Source organism: Ptychodera flava, chromosome 17 (assembly GCF_041260155.1).
Source record: "Ptychodera flava strain L36383 chromosome 17, AS_Pfla_20210202, whole genome shotgun sequence".
Lineage (NCBI taxonomy): Eukaryota > Metazoa > Hemichordata > Enteropneusta > Ptychoderidae > Ptychodera > Ptychodera flava.
This window is the reverse complement of record NC_091944.1, coordinates 8,883,219-8,890,277: the sequence shown is the minus strand read 5'-3', so window position 1 is coordinate 8,890,277 and position 7,059 is coordinate 8,883,219. Positions and strand designations below refer to the sequence as shown.

The 7,059-nt window shown below is 37.6% G+C and overlaps 1 long non-coding RNA gene across 1 annotated transcript; it reads right to left on the bottom strand.

Moving 5' to 3' along the window:
- Positions 1–1,672: 1,672 nt before the first annotated feature.
- Positions 1,673–6,885, bottom strand: LOC139116458 (uncharacterized). Its single transcript, XR_011548303.1, has 3 exons — positions 6,616–6,885; positions 4,061–4,189; positions 1,673–3,338 (listed from the first exon to the last, which is right to left on the bottom strand). It is a non-coding gene; the product is annotated as an uncharacterized lncRNA (long non-coding RNA).
- Positions 6,886–7,059: the final 174 nt, after the last annotated feature.

Here is a 7,059-nt window from a genome sequence, read left to right as displayed (position 1 = left end):
TGTATAATTGTATAATGAAAATCACAAATAAATATTGTCAATATGATTGTACTATTCTCAAATCGTGCTTTTTAAGTCACTTATTCGGTTGTACATGTGATATGGTTTAGTCAGCCAAGTTCTCAGCCACTGTTTCTAGCCACAATATTAGTTGCCTTGTTCTTCAATCTAAAGCATTGATCACTGAATATAACTAGAATGCGCCCCAGGGACAGATATTTGGACTCTCAAACTTTTACAATTCTTTTCTGATCTACCACTTGTGGGGACTCATTTTGAAGCCCTTTGAATAAGAAAAACTTTCACCGTCTTAGTGTTTTGAAAATGGAAAATTTTATTTTTCCCCGTACAGTTAACACAGGGATGGTGGCCATTTTGAATATCAAATATCGGTAAATCTCGGGTAATTTGTTTCTCTAGTACCAAAATTTGCATGGTGACCCCCTATTTTTATTCTTGATTTTGAAAGTGAACAGTTGAAAGATTCCTTGAGGAAATTTTGAGCAAAAGTTTAAGTCTTTCACTTTCGAGGCACATACTACCTTAACTCATATCATTGATGATTTGCCATCTCAGCTGAATGCATTCTCAAGATAATCATTCACTGATGACAATTATTTAGAAAGCAACATCGTGGCTAGACTAGCCCACTAGTTACTCAGCTTTTGTTTTGGCATACCCGATAGCTGTCGACTAGCCATGCTGGCTTAGCAATCTTGCCATCCACAGATGAATGACGTATTAATGGTTGATACGCAAAGTATAGTAATTATGAAATATGAATATTATTAATAAAACCAGTTTGGTAAATTCGTGAAACATATCTGCGCAACTTGACTCCAGACAGAATGATAAATCAGTTTTTAACCTCCACATTGTGGTGACAATATGAGACGGGAAGATTATCGCACTACTTGACAAAATTATTTCTTGTTGTGCACACATGGATGCTTCACACGATTTACCTAAACAACATGACCTCGTGGGGGCGCTCTGATACTTGCAAATGACTGTACACTTGAAGAGAACGATATGCCCATGTTTGTGTCTATGCAAAACTCAATCACAAGAGTTAGCTAATAGTCAGTTTTGAGATCAGCAGGAAAACTGATGAAATTCAGCGTCACTCTTGAAGCTAGCATTCAAAATCAATTTTCAAAATGAATTAACGGTAAAGTTAAAAAATTGGTTACCGAGAAAAAATTCCACTGCTTTTGCATACGGAAAAAATGTAAATTGTTGCAGGACTGACAAAGGAAAAGAAATTGCCGTCACTGTTGCTGTTTATAAAATTACTGCCATACCCATCCTCCATTCCCCAGAACTCAAACGGTTCTCCCCTAAATCCATTGTGATGCACCAGGTTTGACGCAGCAGCATGCATATAGCCATGCCAAAATGATGTCAGCGTATGCACGCATTTCAAAAAACCTTATAAAGGTACATTGTAGCGTGCTCCTCGAAAGTGAGAGTTAGAATTTTGCTTACACTTTCCTCAATGAAACTTTCAACAACGGTATTCTCTTACCAAATCAAGAATGAAAATAGGGGTCATGGTGTGAAGTTTCAAGAAACATATTACCTAACATTTACCGACATTTTCGATTTTCGAAAGACTGAGATAGAGAAAAATTTCTTACTCCAAGAGCTTTAAAGTAACCCCTACAAATGGTAGATCAAAAAAGACTGGTAAAAGTTTAGAGTCCGACCATCTGTCTCTGAGGCACATTCTATCTTAATTAATTTGAGGTGGCGAAAATTTTCAGATCCTCATACCAATCCTCTAAACTTCCATATAATGTGCATTAGTTCCGTCATTTGACTCGTGCAATACGGACACTGAAATCCAACAACGATTAGATTTTGATACTCTCACACCACTGAGCAACATCTCAGAATATTATTTCAGAAATTCTGATAATTTGTACATATCATGATAGTTTTGATGAATATCACAAGAAGAATAAGAGCATTGTTGACCATACTTCGTCAAATCGCTGTTTTTAAAGTAAACATCGAAGTTAAGGCGAAAGGAAATAGTCAAGTGATGTGAAGTGTAGGATTTACATAGAGTACACGTGGCTATTGATGGTATACGGTACTGCAAAAACACTTCTAAACAAAATCCCATTAGAGCTCTGATTTCCAGGTTGAACACGTCTGCTTTTCTCTGGACAGGTACATAACTTCTGTACATAGTCATTCAAATGAGAAAACGTCCTCAACACTTTTTCAAAACCCTACAATGCTTTGAAGGATAATTTTAGGACCCACTGATCGTCGTTCACGTAAACCTTTAAGCCAAAGCCAAAGCATAAGCCAAAGCGTTGGCTATATCATTCCTGTATAAAATCGCGTTGGTGTACGCCGTTCTCCTCGGTTTTTACTGTAATATACTCAATATTATCAAGAGCAGACGTGTAAAAGTTTTGAATCTATAACTTTTTATTCATAATAGGAAAGAAAGTTGTACGCAAAATGTATATCCTACTCAAGTGAGAAATGTGTTCAGTTGAAAAATGCACATTGGGCACAAATGTTAGAATTTTCAATTTTTCACATTATTTGCTAGTCTGATGTAGACGTATTTTAAAGCCAGTAGAATAAATCGAAACTTTATTATTCCTTATAGGGTTCACATAGCATGGTCAGACGTTCCCGTATTACGTGTAACTAAATTTCTATCGTAAAGATTTTTGAACGTTTAGAACGTAAATCAATGTGTCTAAAGGGTTTCACACCATTAATTTCAAATTCTTCATATAAAATTTCTCCGAGCTCTTTAAAACCAAATGATTTACAAAATATTTCAGCTTCAACGCTGGTCGTTCTTGCAAATAAAATTCTCATTTCTTTCGATCTAGCAATGTCAATTGCCCAATTTACAAAATAAGTTAGTATTCCCGTCCTGCGATAACCTTCCTTCGTGACGCTAGTATCTAGGGACAAAAACTGTTGGCCTTGAGATTGCAATTTCCTAACCTCTGGTAAGCTGTAGAACATGTCCACTAATTTTCTGGACAGCAGTCGCGCAGGACTAAATTCTTCACACAGGGTTGGGTCGTGAAGATATTCAAATTGGTCCGAATTAGAAATTAATGGAACCTGTGCCGACGCCAACTAAGTCGTTTGATCTGGTTTCAATGGCACAAAGAACTATGCCACTGTCCATGACATGTTGCAACATTGCAATATTTCTCTGATGAAATACTCCTTCAGGGATTCGAAGATAACGAATCATCGGGTTATGTTTAGGGAATTCTTCAGTTATTAGTGTAGCCGCCTCCATCACACGTTGCTCAGATAGGAATTCGTATCTCACTCCATAATTGTCAGATCTGAAAGTATCAAAGGTACATGACGTTGATGACCTTCATTCTCTATGATCATAATTCAATGTGTGATGAAGGTCCTACAATAACGGCCATCACCACTGTTTGAAGTTTCCATGTTTGTCACAGAGAGATTTTACAATTGTTATATGCTTAGCTAACATTGATATTCAACAACACAGCCATAAATTTAAGACAACGTTTGACCGTAACTGCTTTAAAAAAAGAATGTCTTCAAATGTCGGACGAGACCAAACTTTCTGAACACGACCCAAAAACAAGCGCGTACCTGTAAGTACACAGTATGCGTGCTTGGTTATTGTGCGTTCAAAAGAGGGTAACAGAAGGTTATCTTTGCAGTCACGTCGCTGTAGCTAATCACAACCCCATGAAGTACAAAAGAGCCTGTCACTCCTACACAGTCCCCAACCTCTCTGTCTACCTTTATAAGCAACCTTTTGAAGATCACTGCTGTTTGTTTTCCAGTGAACCCTCTTTCCCATCACTTCGTTTGCACCATGATTTGGAAGGACAAGTCCGCAAAGGGGATTTTCGAATTTTTACCTGGGTAATTACCTTTGTGTCACGCAAGATAATTATGATTTACAAGCTCTTACAGAAGATCTGTACTTTTTTTGAATTCAGACATGAAGATATTGCAATTCTCTACATGTGCGACATCACCACAGAGAAACATGTTACAGTATTGTCCAAGGAAGAAAACTCACTTTCCATTTCTGTTTTCCTGAGTGTGAGTTGACAGTCTACATAAAACACTTGGACATCTGCTCCTCATGGCGCTTCGAACAAGTTGTCCAGTGATATTCCGTAAGTGCACATATGCCATGGTCAAAAATCTGTCAATGTTAGAACAAAAATCACAGTGATATTAGACCACGTGTAAAAAGTTCACAGTTTAATAATTACCCGAATTCGACTAACTTTGAGTATTTACGATGACTGATTAGATGCGAAAACTATGAATGATTTAGTACTTATTCATTAAATGATATTAAAATTATATCACAACAAATTTTTAATATGGCAACTTCAACTCTGATGTTGACGAAAGTTATAAATGTGGACAACCTTGATATGGGAGGAAATGCTTTTGTACAATAGCGCGTTCTGGGATATTGTTATGTTATTTGTTATTTGCTGCAAGCGTTATTGCAAAATGTGTCTTGGGCTGCTGAGTAAATTCCAAGATTGGTTAAAGCTAAAGCTAAATGCAGTAATATTTTTCACATTGATGAGCTGATGATAAGTATGACGCATTCAGAAAACTTTCACTACATCTGAACCACAGTATGGTCAACACAGCCCCAGGTCGAGTAAAACTCAGTGTTGTCACCTTTAAGGTATGATATCATTACAATTTGTTCAATACACGAATGAGTTCATGATCGGTATGTCATTTTCAAGGATCTATTACTTATGCAAATCATTTCACAATCAGTATGCTAAGCCCCCCTAAAAAAACCGTTTAACATTATCAAAGTTTGATGACTAATGTACCGATGAAAGTTAATTTGTTCAGTCTTTATATGTGGCCTAATATGCAATAAGCTTATAATCGGTTAGCTTATGCTACTTCCATCAAACATGTGACGTAACCATTTCTACGAATGACCAATGTACCTTGAAAGTTCGTCCAATTTGATTGCATTCAGTTTTGATCTGTGGTCAATTACCGTTTCTGACCCTAATCCGTTTTTCATGCTGAAATTTCGAGTATTCTTTTTGTCAACACATATTGTATGTGTGGTGATCATTGTTTATTGTTTACAAATGAATTCTAGTCCGGACTTGAATAAAATTTTCAACAATAACAATGGAGATTATACTCATATAGGTTGTGTTGATATGCTAAATACCTGGCATTAAACAACTTGGGAATTCAATGCAGAAAGTGTAGGGAAACCACAAAAGAAAAGTTCTGAAATAATAGCCAAAAGATGAAGCTTATGGAGCTTTAAAAGTATCATTTGACTTTCTCTTTTACCGTTTAAGGAAATTTTACATCTATTGTTCAGGTTTAATACGATAGTTTCCATGGAATATGGCTCTCCTCAAAGTCAGCATTTATAAAGGTGAACCTCCCAAGAAAAGTGATCCCCCGGTTCCCCTGTCCTACCTAGCCGCTCGCAATGCCCGAAGGCTTTCTCGTTGAATATTAAATTGATCAGGGATGCATGGATCGCAAATTGTATACAACATGAATATATGTTCATATTTGATGCATGGACGTCATTCAGAGGCTTATCGAGTACTTTTACTTGAATACTCGAAATATCAGCATGACAAATGGATTAGAGTCAGACACTGAATTCCTAGCCTTGTACCGGTGCTTTATGTGATGTAAATTTTGTGTGTGTTAATTTATCTCATCTGAGCGTCTCAAGATTTATATTAATTTCTCTCGTAAGGAGAAATTAATATCATTCTCGAGACGGTCAGATGTTTCCATTCCCTGCTTTCGACCATTAGGTAATTTCATTCTTACGAGATTCGTGGGGGTCGTATAATACTAGGACCACATACTAGCTGCAACAATACAGTAAGCTTAATAGCCTTATGGGCCTGGTAGACTGAAGCCTAGGGCCCACCTATGGGTTCACTGAGGCGCAATAGCGTACAATTGTCCGGACCATACAGATTTGTACACAGGGCAATCATTGATAAGCTAAACAGATACACAGTAAAAAGGGAACGGAATTTTGTACAAGATGTACTAGTACTCTGGATATTTCCAATTACAAAGAACAAGCAAGATTTTTCTCTTGATAGGGCGGGGGTCAAACGCAAACTGATGCAAAAACTCGTACCGTCTGTTCAAGAAAGACAAAGGGTCAGTCTGAGTGAATATAGGTCAAGGATCTCGGCAGAGTAAAAAACTAGTGTCACTTTTTATAAAAGAAAGGTCCGTGGTCAAAGTCTTTACTTTGTGAGGTGAAAAAAGGAGGGGAGTCTAAACAGCGTTACCAATTTTTTTACCCTTGTCATGGGAGCGCCCAGGGAGCCCTGTTTAAAGCTTACTAATTTCTGAAATGATCGAAGCAAGTATACGAACAATGAGCATGCAGCCATTTTTTATTTAGCAGGAAAACCAGAAAACTGAGGGTCGGCAGTTTCATAGCCCTCAACTTTACCCGGAGATTTCGTGTGGTGCCCGTTTCCCCACCACACATGATTGTCAGGGATAAGTTTTTCTACGAAAGTACAGCAAGGTACTGCCAAGCATTTCTAAGCTTATAATCTATGCCTAAAGCAGTACACTCACCTCAAACAGAACGACGACGTTGTTACCAGTCACAGAGATTGCCGTGTTGTCAAATCAAAATACCCGTAGAGATATAATGTTTTACCAGCGAAAATGCTGTCAGAGCCGTCCAGTTTCGCCGGTTGCCGACTTCTGAGAAAAAACACTGTCAGTTTGATTATGCAATAGAGGACGGATAATGTAATAAAATGGTTTTGGTAAATTTTCATAATTTACTGGCCCGGCGTATTAAAGGATGACATCCGTATTCAGTTTTCCAACTCAAAAGGTCAATTGTGCGCCCTCTACGGAGCCTTCACAACAGAACTTCACACCAGTTTTTATCCAAACACCTTATACCTCTTCTCCGGTTTTCCATTGTGCCTCATTAATTTGCTCGTTTTTTAAAAAAAGGAAACTTTGCCATTACTTTGCGTAGTAGAGGTGCTTTGTTCCTAGTTAACA